General features: G+C 40.5%; 1 long non-coding RNA gene across 1 annotated transcript in view; it reads right to left on the reverse strand.

Moving 5' to 3' along the window:
- Window positions 1-2782, reverse strand: part of LOC122562479 — a 47720-nt gene extending 44938 nt beyond the window's left edge. Inside the window, exon 1 of the long non-coding RNA XR_006315325.1 lies at window positions 2706-2782. This is a non-coding gene — a long non-coding RNA (uncharacterized LOC122562479). The remainder of the gene's footprint in view (window positions 1-2705) is intronic.
- Between the last annotated feature and the right edge of the window lie 11082 nt (window positions 2783-13864).

The raw sequence follows: 13864 nt of genomic DNA on the forward strand, positions 1-13864 counted from the left end.
CACCTTAACCTCTTTCCACCTATCGCATTTCCAACGTCCTTCCCCCAAGTCCCTCCTCCCTACCTTTTATCTTAGCCTGCTTGGCACACTTTCCTCATTCCTGAAGAAGGGCTCATGCCCGAAACGTCGATTCTCCTGCTCTTTGGATTCTGCCTGACCTGCTGCGATGATCCTATGAGAGACAATATTTCATCATCTCTCTTTTAAATTGGCAGCCTTTTATTTTCAAACAATGACCTCGCAGTTGTAGTTTGTTCTATAAGGGGAAATATCCTTTCCGCATCTACTCTGTCAAGTCCCCCCAGGTTTCATATTTTGCAATCAATATGCTTTTCTTTTCTCCAACAGGTGCAAGCCTCGTGATCCCCATCAGATGACCCGCTCAATGCACTATTCGTCTGGTAAACCATCTTTGATTGGTTCCAATGCGTTTACATTCTTCTACAAATAAGGTAACCAATGTGTGTGAACCATACTCCAGATGTGATCTCACTAGTCCCCTTTATAACTGAAGCATAATCTCTTCCCCACTTTTGTGTTTTGTTCCCCTTCCTATTCACTTTCCTAATTATTTGCTGTACTTGCATATTAACCTTGGAATTTTATGCACAAGGACATCCAGTCCCTCTGCTTGTCTGAGATTCTGCAACCTCTCACCGTTTCAATAAAGTTTTTTTTAGATTTTACTAAAATGGACAATTTCATATTTCCCCACATTATACTCCATTTGCCAGATCTTTACTAAATCACTAAACATATACATGCATCTTTGTAGCCTCCTGATGTCCTCTTCATAGCTTGTTTTTCTATCTCTCAATAAAACAGTTCATCTCCCAGCTTAATGATCATAGTTACAAATCATACAACACCAGGTTATAGTCCAACAGGTTTAATTGGAAGGATGAAGGAGTGGCACTCTGAAAGCTAGTGCTTCCAATTAAACCTGTTGGAGTATAACCTGGTGTTGTGTGATTTGTAACTTTGTACACCCCAATCCAACAATGGCATTTCCGAATCTTGATGATCATAGTAGAATAGGGGATATAGTGGGCCATTAGATTAAAGTTTGTGGTTGTGTGTATTTCTGCTGCTGTTCATATTTCATAGTGCCTTGTGGATGCCTAGTTTTAAGTTACTGGATTTATCCCATTTAGCATTATGATAATGCGATACAACAAAATGGAGTGTATCCTTAATGTGAAGTCAGGACTATATCACCACCCCATTCCACACTGTCATGGACAGACATATCTGAAGCAAGTTGATTGGTGACGGTGAGATCAAGTATGGCTTTCCTGTTGTTGGTTCCCTCACCATCTGCCGCAGATGCACTCTAACAGCCTTTGGCCTTTCAGACTTGGACACCTTGGCCAGTAATGGTGCTACCGAGCTGCTCTTGGTAATGGATGCTGAAGGCCCCCACCAGAGTGATTCTCTTCCCTTGTTCCCTTCAGTGCTTCCTCCAAATGGTGTTCAACCCAGAGAAATATCGACTCATCAGCTGAGGGGAGCAGTAGAAGGCTATTGGAAGGAAGTTTCCTTTCTCGTGTTTAACATAATGCCATGAGATTTCATGGGGTTTGGAGTTAATGTTGCAGATTTCCAGAACAACTTCCTCCGCCATACGGTGTGGCACTTTGCCACACCTCTGGTATGCCCGGTCTACCAGTGGAACAGGGCCTTACAGGAATGGTAATGTCAGTATTCAGGACATTGTCTACAGGTATGATTCCAAGAGTGTAAATATGTGAGTCTGTTGCTTGATAGGTCTATGGAACATTTTTTAAAAATCATGAATCCTGCTAAAAATGCCAGCAGAGCTAAATCATATCTCTAATTTTCCTGCAGTTTAATGTTCAAATTCCAATGCCACTGAACAGCCTAAAATAACTGGTTGAACATCCAAATCCAAACAGGTTGACATTCCTGACGAAGAACCTATGCCTGAAACATTGAGTCTCCTGCTCTTCAGATGCTGCCTGACCTGCTGTGTTTTTCCAGCGCCACACTTTTTGACTATGAACTTTGCAGTCAATACCAAAGCAAGAGTGCTTGCCATTGACCGTGAAGAAAACTTCCCACAACATTTGTCACATTATAGAGTTCTATTTACCTTAACCAGATTGAATTTGGAGCCATTGACAAGCAATCATTCAGAAACAGGCAAACAGCAGGGAATCTGATCAATCCAATCAGATTATCCAATTTTCATAGGTGGCAAGTGAAAAGCATGGACTATAAATTGCATTTAAATAATTGCAGAGAAAACTGAACAAAGATTGGGACAAGCTGATGGCATTAAGGGAGATACATAATTTATGAAGCAGAATTTCCTTGGAAGTATGAGACTCCATATCTGGGAAATTATTTTTTCAGAACCAGGGAGATTGTCATGGCACCTTTGTCTTACTACACTACCATAAATTCCTTATTGAATTAAGCTTAAGTTTTTCACCGAAGTGTTGCACCAAAAACTGAGTAATTAATTTAAGTTCAGTTGATGACATGAGTGTGGATTACAGCAGCATAGCCTAGATAATGGTAGGGCATGACTGACAGCAACTTGTAAATTTTTGCATTCGTCTGCAAGTGTGTGAACACCAGAAGTTACTATTAGATTTACACAGTAATGACGGCAAGTGCTGACAACCTTGACACAAATACCAGGCCATTATGAAAAGTTTTATGCAGACAGTGTTACTTACTCTTAGTTGTTGACATTCTCAGCCTTGTAATCTCCTCTGACCTCAAGTGAAACATCTCCCCAATTACTATTGCTGCCTATAACCAGTTTGGTTTCCTCTTTCATGCCAAAGTAGTTATACTGTAATATGTTCATTATCTATATAAACCCTTATCTGTCCAAGACTTGAATACTCCAGTTACATATGGGAAAGGTCATTCAGAAGTTCTTTTCGGGATAGAATATAAGAATAGCAAGTTGTCTTTTGACATTTTACATTGCTGAAGGCAAGTGTATAAATGCAAATCATTATTGGTGTTGATAAATTCCCCCCACTCAACTCTAGGCTCCAATTACTCTCTCACATAATCTTCTTCGATTTTGCTGGCACTGGTTCAGAATTCATCTAAACTTTCCTCTTTTATTGCTTCTGAACTCCCCAACACACTGCAATATAATCTCTTGTTCCATTTTGCCTTTGAATTATGTTGACATTTGCAGAGTCTACTAAATTATTATTCTTCAGGATCTTAAAACCTACATTCCCCAATCATCTGAATTTTAAAACCAATGAGTGGCATTAGCTCGCTATTTTTTTGCAAGTGCATCTTTTATTTAAAACCCTTTTTATGTTTGACAGTACCCTGCAGTCTGGGTTTTCATCTTGGTTTCTCACTTAAAAAAGTACAATTCTGCCTTAGTTCACAAAATACAACTGAGAATTTTAGATAGAAACTAATCTTAGGATCAAGAATCAGTTAATCCTAACAATTGAGAATTATAAACCCACAAAATGCCTTCTGATTTACACCCTGCACTTGTTTCATTCTTGGCAATGATTTTCATTCAGAGAAGATGAAATTTCACAGCTTGCCACGTTTTGGCTTGTATAATGGTCAGAGTATTTCACAGCAAATTTGCCTTTCCCATTACAGTTAAAGGCTACATACAATAGACTGAAGATACCCTCACGTAGCTGCACTTTCAAATTCCAGTCACCTTTCACCATCGACCTTCATGACCTTCAGTGACTCCTAAACCCTGATTTATTTCAAAATCCTCAATTATAAACCCATGGTGTAACTGTATCCATACTTCTTCAGTCCACAATCACAGAATGAATAATCATTCTCCTTGTTCTAGCAACTTCATTCTCTGCATTCCATCCACTCTACCACTGATGACCGAGTTCCTAGTCCTGATATTGTCATGGGCTGTGGAGATGTCTTCCAAAACCCATTCCATCTCTTCATCTGAACTCCTTGCCAACCCTGCTTTCAGTCACCTTGCCCTCAGTCCGTTCTCTTCCGTCTGGTGTTTCTCCTATTCAACTCCACCTTCCTGAGACCTACTAAAATAGTCTAGGCAAAATCAAAAATTGCTGGTGAAACTCAGCAGGTCAGGCAGCAACTCTGCAGAGAAAGCAGAGTTAGTATTTCAAGTTTGGTGACTCTTCATCAGAACTGATAGCAGCTTGGAAAATGTGGTATTTATACTGAGGATGAAGTTGGGGGTGTGAGGGGAGAGGTAAACAGATAGTTGGAGACAGAGCCCAGAAAAGAGAGAATTATGAGAGGAGTAGGCAGACCCGGGGGTGATTATTCAGAGGCCAGGACAGAAGAGAAGCTGAATAAATGATAATGAGAAATGAGAGTCAGAGAGAATGGGTAGGCTGTGCTGAAAACAACCCATCTCATGTGATAATAGGACTAAGAATGGGTGAGAATGAATTGGGTGTGCTGAAAGCAACCCATATCATGACAGGACCAGCGTTCGGGTGTGTAAAAACCATGGACACACAGAAGCAGGCTCATGAGTTATTGAACTTGATGTGAATTTTAAAGGCTGCAGGGTCCCTGAGTAGATTTAAAAATATTTTTGTTACAGATCTCCAACATCCGCAGCTCCTTGTTTTATTGAAATAACTTGGAGATGATTAACTATTCTAATAATCAGTCATGTTACCTAGCTCTCATAACTTGAGTAAAATGCTAGTTTTTCAAAACTAACATAAAAGCGGCAGAAAAACAAAACTAAGTGTTAGTAAGTCCATATTGTGTAACATGTCAATGATGTATTTTCTTATAATATACAGAAACAAAGTTACATTCTGATTTAATGGACAAATAGATTCTCATATTGTTGCTTGACAGTTAATGTAATTGAAAATCAACATAACAAAAATCAATTCAGCCACTTTCAGTAACATCATTGTGTTTGTTCTTTCATGTTATTTTTCTGTCCTGTCCTTTTCACTTACTCACCAATTTATTTCTCTTTTGAAGGGATAGACTCCTTGATGGAGTTTAATTCAACAGTCACTTTGTGCAACCCAGCATCTTGCTGAAATAACAATTCCTTTTTGTCCATCTGCTCATTATTAACGTGCGAGACTTGCTAATGCAAAATAACAAGGTGAAATCTGTTGTTTGCAAACCGTTAGCTGCATTGACTGGATTTTGAAGGCTTGTGTTTCTTTCTCAGACAGTCCTTAACTGAAAAGAGAAATCAAGTTGTTTTCTGCGAGTATATTGTAGATTGGATTTCCTGGTTGTGCAAGTGGAGTTCTGAGAATTCAGCCTCAGGTTGTTTGCTGGGGAGAGAATTAAAGTGGCAAGAACAAACAAGGCAGTGAAATCAGATTTCAGACAATGGTTAGAACAGAACAGGACAGGGGCTATGAAACAGTTTGCGAGAACCACTGGAAAAGGATGAAAACAAGGCTGAGGCTATTGGATGGCTATTAGCAGAGCCAGAAATTGTGTATCAGGGAGCTATTGAGTTGTTGATGAAGGTAACTCTGAGCAAGCTTTGACAACAGGATCGTCTTGAACCAAGTGTGTAGTGATAATCTAATCCTTGGAACTTGGGTGGAGTAAAGTGGTAGTCAGAGACTACTTGATGATCAAAGTCTTCACAAGGAGAAAGAAGTGAGCTCTAGATTAGATTCCCTACAGTGTGGAAACAGGCCCTTCGGCCCAACAAGTCCATACTGACCCTCCGAAGAGCAACCCACTCAGACCCATTCCACTACATTCATCCCTGACTAATGCACCTAACACTACGGGCTATTTAGCACGGCCAATTCACCTAACCTGCACATCTTTGTGACTGTGGGAGGAAACCGGAGCACCCGGAGGAAACCCACGCAGACACAGGGAGAACGTGCAAACTCCACACAGACAGTTACCTGAGGTGGGAATTGAACCTGAGTCTCTGGTGCTGTGAGGCTGTAGTGCTAACCACTGAGCCACCGTGGAAACTAGAGTTGTGAAAAACTCTCCAACCAGCATGGGATGGAGGCTAGGTCTTCAAGTATACTCAAAGGTGAGGTAGGCAGATTTTTAATCAGTCAAGGAATCAAGGGTTATAGGTAAAAGACAAGAAAGTAGAGTTGAGGGTGTTGAGAATGATCATATCAGCCATGATCTCATTGAATGGTGGAGCAGACTCAATGGGCTGAATGTCCTACTTCTGCTCCAACGTCTATGGTCTTACCATCTTAAAGGAAGTCTAATATACTTGTGGAAATGACCAGTAAATCTGTGAGACTTCTATTTTTTTATACTGGCTACTTAAAGCGTAATTTATTTTTTCAACTGAATACAATTTGCCTGTTAGTCCATGTTTTTTAAAAATTTTGGGCTGATTGTCACAGCAAATGTCTTAAAAATGGAAGAACATGATTTGTTCCAATGGGTTTGTTTGGGAGTTTGATTCTTTAATTTATTAGTCTCTGTGGGGATTGTGATAACAAAAAGAAAGAAAAACTTGCGTTTACATAGCACTTTGAATAATCTCATGATATCTCAGAACACTGAAATAATGAAGCACCTTTGAACTGTCATTGTGGGCTGTCCCTTAATATGAGGATCATAGTCTACTCAGGTTGTAGATTTCTAGAAACATGGGTCTCTTGAGCCTGCTCTGCCAATCAATGTGATCATGGCTGATCACCCAACTGTTTCAACTTTCTCCTCAGACCTTTTGATCCCTTTAGTTCTAAGAACTATACATAATTTGTTTTGAAAACATTCAATGCTTTCTGAGGCAGTGAATTCCACAGGCTCATTATTTTCTTCTGCTGTGAGTCTTTGTGCAACTGAACAGCTGGATTATTGAACTATGGATCTTTGAGTATATGGAGCAGGATATCTCACAAGGCAGTACAGGATATTTTCTTTCCCTTCCCTTCTCTGTTGCCTCTCTGCTTCATCATTAAGGCATTTGGACTCAAATTGGGATGCAGTTTGATGGACATGTTATCACTATTTTGAGGGATTTGAAGCAAGCTCCTTCCATTTATTAATGTCAATACTACTACACTTCAATGAGAACTTTAACATGTCTTTATAGCATGTTCTTGGTCCTTCCCTTAGTCATTGGTCATTGGTCATTTGAAAGTGAGGAAACAGACCCTGACAGAGCAGATATTTTTCAGCCATCTGTGTGCAGTGCCTTGTCTATCATTGTTCATCTTATAGATAGAGCTGGCTTCAAGAGGATACTAGCAATTTTCAAACATACAGGTGCACCTGGCATATTTGACTCAAAATCCCCAGGTCACTTGAGAAAAATCACTTACCAGTGTGAACAATTAGACAGAAGTTGCCCAGTAAATTGATGAAAGGAAATGGTAAGGGTCTACTCCTAAAATCACAGACTGGTTCCGTCCGATGTTTTCAGCTGAGGAAGTAAGTCAGAAGGTAGAAAGGGGCTGTTGTAATATAGGATGTTTCTTTAATGTAGGAAAACATCCTAAGGCATTACACTGGAACTTAATTAGCCAAAGTTGAATGGTCTTGCATGATTCGATGGTAGGATACATTGAAATTGAGCCACATTTTGCTCTTACTCAACATCCATATATCATCACTATTAACCACTTATCTATGTTTACACTTCCAAAGGCAAAAGCTGCACATTTAAAAAAAAAATTGGTTTTTGCATATTCCTAATTGCACTTGAGACGATGGTGGTGATCTACCTTCTTGAACCATTGCAGCACATTGGGTGTGGATACTATGCTGTAAGAGTGGGAATTCCAGGATTTTGACACACCAACAGTGAAGAAATGGTGATAGAATTTTTAAGTCCAGATGATGTGTGGCTTGAAGAAGAGGAACGTCCAGGTGGTGATATTCCTATTTCTCTGCTGCCTTTGTCATTCTAGATGGTTAATTATTGGAAGATGTTGTTGCAGGAATCTTGGTGCATTCTTGCAGTGTATTTTGTAGATGGCAGACACTGCTGCCACTGTGCATCCGCAGCCGAAACATCTATAATGTTAAGAGAGGTGGACAGAGTGTCAGTCAGGGGAACTGCTTTGTCCTGGATAGTGTCAAGCTTCTTGAGTGTTGTTGGAGTTGCACTCATCCAGGCAAATGGGGAGTATTCCATCACACTCCTGACTTGTACCTGATACATGATAGACAGGCACTAGAAAATCAGAATTCATTGCAGAATTCCCACTCTCTGGCCTGCTGTTGTGGCCAGAGCATTTAAGTGGTTGGTCTAGTTATGGGTCAGGTTAATTGTGCTATTGCCTACCACCACTTAGATGAAACCAGTTAACTCACTTGGGACTGATGTTTGAACATCTACCTTTCATGATCTGTACTATTCAGTAACTTACTGAATACATGGGGTTTGCAAGGCCCTGAGACTTTATTAGGATTACATTTGTGTTTATTGTTGCCATGAAATTTATAGGTGAAATGTTTGTAAAGTAAACATATGGATATCCCAATGCTGACAAATCAGTAGCATTTATTTATTATCTACACATCTCAACCATACCACGAGCTACATATTTTTTGCATTTACAGCAACAGAAGTATCAGTATTCTTGACTTGGCCAAAAGCCCAGACCCACCATTTGGCTGCAGTTCCTGAACAACTGTGGGCTGTAATTGTGAAGGCACTAGAAGAAGCAATGTTAGTAGAGCCCTCGGAGAAAATCACAGTTTATAGATGCGATATAACTGCTTCAGCAGTGACAGCAGTTCAGTGCCCCCACAGTGGGCATTCTGAAGGGTAGGTGAAAACCCCTGGCAGTCCACATCAGCAGGAAAAAAAAGGAGGTGGAGTTGAGCTCGTCATTGACTTTGTCAATGACATTCAGTTGAGTGGTGAGATACTTATTCAATCTTAACACTTCAATGGTCAATTCAGTCATAGAGAACGAAACTAATCTGCAGCTAATCCTTGCCAGCAGTAATCTTTTACAAATCTATGCAGACTCTCTGTTTAATGTAACATAAATTGGATAAAGTTAAAACACAACACCAAGTTATAGTCCAATAGGTTTATTTGGAAGCACTAGCTTTTGGAGCACCGCTCCCTCAACAGGCTAAATTGGATAGTGATGCTGAAAATCAACTGGATCATTGTGACAGTGTGATAGTTTTCTTTGAGTAAGTCTGGCAGGAATTTCATGGCAACAATAAACACAAATGTAATCCTAATAAAGTCTCAGAGCCTTGCATGCCCCATGTATGTAGTGAGTTACTGAATAGTACAGATCATGAAAGGTAAATGTTCAATCATCAGTCCCAAGTGAGTTAACTGGTGTCATCTAAGTGGTGGTAGGCAACAGCACAATTAATCTGACCCATAACTAGAATAACAGAGGACTATTTAAGTTTGAAGGAGGGCACAGCTTCAGAGTAAAAGGACGATTCTTTAGAACTGGGGTGAGGAATTCCTTCAGACAGAAGATAAGGAATCTGTGGAACTCATTGCCACAGAGAGCTGTGGACTCATTGAGTGTGTTTATGACAGAGGTAGATAAGTTTTTGATTTGTAAAGGGATCAAGGGTTATAGGGAGAACAAAGGAACATAGGAACAGGAGGAAGTCATTTGGTCCTTTGAGCCTGTTTTGCCATTCTGTGAGATCATGCTTGGTCTGTGGCCTAATTTCAAACTCCTGCCTTGGGCCCATATCCCAAGATATTCTCGCTTAATAAAAATTTGTTTATCTCAGATTTAAATTTAGCAATTGAATTAGCATCGACCACCGTTTGAGGAAAAGAGTTCCAAACCTCAGTTACTCACTTCAGTTCTGATGAAGAGATATCCAGACTCGAAATATTAGTTCACTCTCTCTCCATGGATGCCTACTGACCCACTGTGATCTCCAACCTTTGTTGTTTTCTGTACAGATTCCAGCACCTGTAGTAATTTGCTCCTACATCCATCAACTTACCTCTGTCCACCTCTTCAAAGAATTCAAGGAAGTTTGTCAGGCATGACTACCTTTCATGAATCCATGCTGGCTGTCCCTGATCGACTGACATTTTTAAAGTCTATTCGCGATTATAGACTCCAGCAATTTCCCCACCCCAGATGTCAGGCTAACCGCTTTCCCTTTACATAGCGCTAAAATATCTTCTTATTGTCTTTTATGCCCCTTGCAAGTTTCCTTTCGTAATCCTTTTTAGCTGCTATTATAATTGTTTTATGGTTGTTTATAGGTCTTTGTATTTTGTTTCATTCTGCGGGATCTATACTGTTCGATACATTTTTATAAACTCTTCCTTTTAATTTTATGCTGTCCATGGCTGTTTCGTTTTTTTGAGGTGGAGCTTCTCCTTCTCTTGGGTACAAATTGCTTCTGAATAGCATTAAATGTTTCTCAGAACAGTCTACACTGTTGCTCAGTTGTTTTACTTATTAATGGAGCTTACTGTGGACAGTTTTTGCCCCATTCTATTAAGTCTGCCTTACTTAAACCCACAACTCTTGGATCCAATCTTTGCTTGTGTCTAACAAATGTAACGTGAAACTTGACCATGTTATGATCACTATTTGACAAATGCTCAAGCACAACTTAGGTCACTAATTAGATTAAGCATATTGCTCATTACTGGATTCAACATTGCTTGCTCCCTTGTTGCATCCATGACATTGCCAGAGGAAACTATCCTAGACTTTAGATGTCAAAGCATCAGGACCACTTCCAAAAAACCAAAACAACTGCAGATGCTGAAAATCAGAAACAAAACCAGAAATTACTGGAAAAACACATCAGGTCTGCATCTGTGGAGAGAAATCAGAGTTAATGTTTTGGTTCTAGTGAGCCTTCTTCATCTCAATACACTTCCATCTTGATCCACAAGGGCAGCAGATACATGGGAACACCACCTTCTGCAAGTTCTCTTCCAAGCCACGCACCTCTTACCTTGAAAACATATTGCTGTTCCTTCAGTGTCATTTTGTCAAAGTCCTCGAACTCCCTCCCTGATTGGTATTGTGGGTTTACCAACAGCATCTGGACTGGTTCAAAAAGACAGCTCACCACCACTTTCTCAGGGCAACTATGGAAGGTAACTAAATGCTGGCCTAGTCAGGGACTCCCACGTCCCAAAATCAGTTAAGAAAAAAGAACTGCTTTCAAGAAGGACTTGTGGTTGATTAGAAGTCCAGTTACCTCAGTGACCTCAGTAATAAAAAGAATATGGTCAATGATTCTTTGACCAAAATAACACAGAAGGACAGTATTCTATAATCCCTGTCTTACCTCCCTATAAGAGCTGTCCAAATAACTTACTTGTCCATATTTTTTCTCCACAGCCCTTCAGTACTTTCCAAACATAAAGTACAGTAGCGCCCCGTCTTACGAACTTAATCCGTTCCGGCACCCGGTTCACGAACCGAAAAGTTTGCGAACTGGATCAATTTTTCCCATTTGAATTAATGCAATTCCAATTGAGCCGTTCCCCAGCCCCGAAAACTTACTTTTTTTACGTTATTTTTATTTATTTGCGGCATTGAAATTTAAAATAACCTTAATTATAGAAAGATACTCTATCACTAAAATAAAACTGATAATTGTACTGCACTTCACCTTTGTGGTTGTTAGTTGATGGCACGGGTGGATGGTGGAGGAGGAGAGGAAGAGGAGGACTGCTTCTTCGAAGGAGATTCCCCTTCCAGAAGAATGTCGGTCACTTGTTCGGATATTTCCGGAGTCTTTTCTCTTTTTTGTCTCTTGGAGGTTGATGATGCCACAGAAAAACGATCCAGAGAAACTTGTTTTTTTCTTTGTTGCAGAATTTTCCGAAAGTGGGACATCACATTGTCATTTAAAATGTTCACTGCTCTGGTGGTCACAGTTTTGTTAGGGTGAGGCCTCTCAGCAAAAGCCTGCACTTCACTCCATTTGCTACAAATGTCTTTGATTTGAACACTTGATACATCTTCCCTCTCATCTTCCTCCTCCCCAGAATGCTCCTGCTGCATAACCTTCACCTGCTCCTGTTGCAATTCAACAAGATCTTCTGTGCTGAGTTCTTGTCTGTGGTCCTCCAATAGCTCCGCCACATCATCCTCGTCGACCTCCAAGTCCATATTTTGGCCCAGGATCACAATCTCGTTTGTACCTTCGTTTGTACCTTGAATTTCGTACGTACGTTGAAGCAAAATTTTACGTACAATCCTGTTCGTAAACCGATTTGTTTGTGAACGGGGTCGTTCGTATGTTGAGGGGCTACCGTACAAAGATTTACAAAAATATTCATTCTCGCCACAGTTTAATCAAGATCTTGTTGGATAGGTAATGTTTCCGAAAGGGTTTTGTTGGAGACTGTATTAGGCTCCACACAATCTGCAGATGTCGTAAGGACTTGGGTGAGGAAAGGCAGAACATCTTAGGACCTTGTCCGGTGATATTCATGTGTTTTCCAATAGTCTTTGCAACAATATCTAACTTATTCATGTAACTTGTGCCGGATTGCTATCAACAAAACTGCTCTTTGTTTAAGGTAAAAACAGTGACTGCAGATGCTGGAAACCAGATTCTGGATTAGTGGTGCTGGAAGAGCACAGCAGTTCAGGCAGCATCCGAGGAGTGTGGGACCGACTTGACACTGACATTTTTTACAAACCCACCGACTCCCACAGCTACCTAGATTACACCTCTTCCCACCCTACCTCTTGCAAAAATGCTATCCCGTATTCCCAAATCCTCCGCCTCCGCCGTATCCGCTCCCAGGAGGACCAGTTCCACCACAGAGCACACCAGATGGCCTCTTTCTTTAGAGACCGCAATTTCCCTTCCCACGTGGTTAAAGATGCCCTCCAACGCATCTCGTCCACATCCCGACCTCCGCCCTCAGACCCCACCCCTCCAACCATAACAAGGACAGAACACCCCTGTGTACTCTATGCTACTTTCTCCCCACCCCCACCCTCCTCTAGCTTATCTCTCCACGCTTCAGGGTCACTGCCTTTATTCCTGATAAAGGGCTTTTGCCCGAAACGTCGATTTCTCTGCTCCTCGGATGCTGCCTGAACTGCTGTGCTCTTTTAGCACCACTAATCCAGAATGATGCTCTTTGTTTAAGACAAGAGCCTGTTCTTGTTAAGATGCACTTGTCATTTTCGTCCAACACCTGTAAAAAAAAGGTAGGCCTTCAAATCCAGGCAAATAAAAGCAGATGGCGGCAGCAAATTACCTCAGCCACAAGCAGGTAGTGGGTGGCACAGTATCATATGCAACAGAAATCAGAGATACTTCAAAGCTTTTTGATCACTGGGGAAGAACTTTTCCTTTTACTGTGAGCACAGAAGATGAAAATTTACGTTGTGGAGGCAAATTGGTATTTATACAATAAGACCCATAAATGTTATTTCTATCATATTGTAGTCTGCAGGTTGCATTCACAAATAATGACAGCATGGACCTAGCCATAAATCATGGATCAGTTTATTTGAATGTCTGCTGTCATTGGCTGTGAGCGCAGCTCCAATGTAACAGTTGTATAATATGTTCGAAAGGAATCGCAATTACATTTGATGGTCATTATAAGCCTAAAATTACTGTAGTGCAGTATTTCCAAAGGAGAACTGTAAATTGTGAAATTTTAACAACTATAGCTTTAAAGATTAGTATGCATTTTAAATTTGTGTCCCTTTATTCAATGGAATACCGTCAAATGTGCACAGGGTAATCATAACAAAATGGATACAATGTAGGTCAAAGTTTCACATTACACACTAACGATTAATTGAATTTTTTTTTAACCAACTTGCTCTCGCAGATCTCTACTGTCAGTCTCTTGTGCCAGAGAATTAAGCCTCTCAGGGCTCCTGAGGGTATGTTGATTGCAGCGTGCATCATTGTGTTTAAAGACTGCCAGTTCTGGTGCTCCCAATGCATCCATTACACTTATGTCCTT

The sequence above is a fragment of the Chiloscyllium plagiosum genome, chromosome 25 (assembly GCF_004010195.1).
Source record: "Chiloscyllium plagiosum isolate BGI_BamShark_2017 chromosome 25, ASM401019v2, whole genome shotgun sequence".
NCBI classification, from domain to species: domain Eukaryota; kingdom Metazoa; phylum Chordata; class Chondrichthyes; order Orectolobiformes; family Hemiscylliidae; genus Chiloscyllium; species Chiloscyllium plagiosum.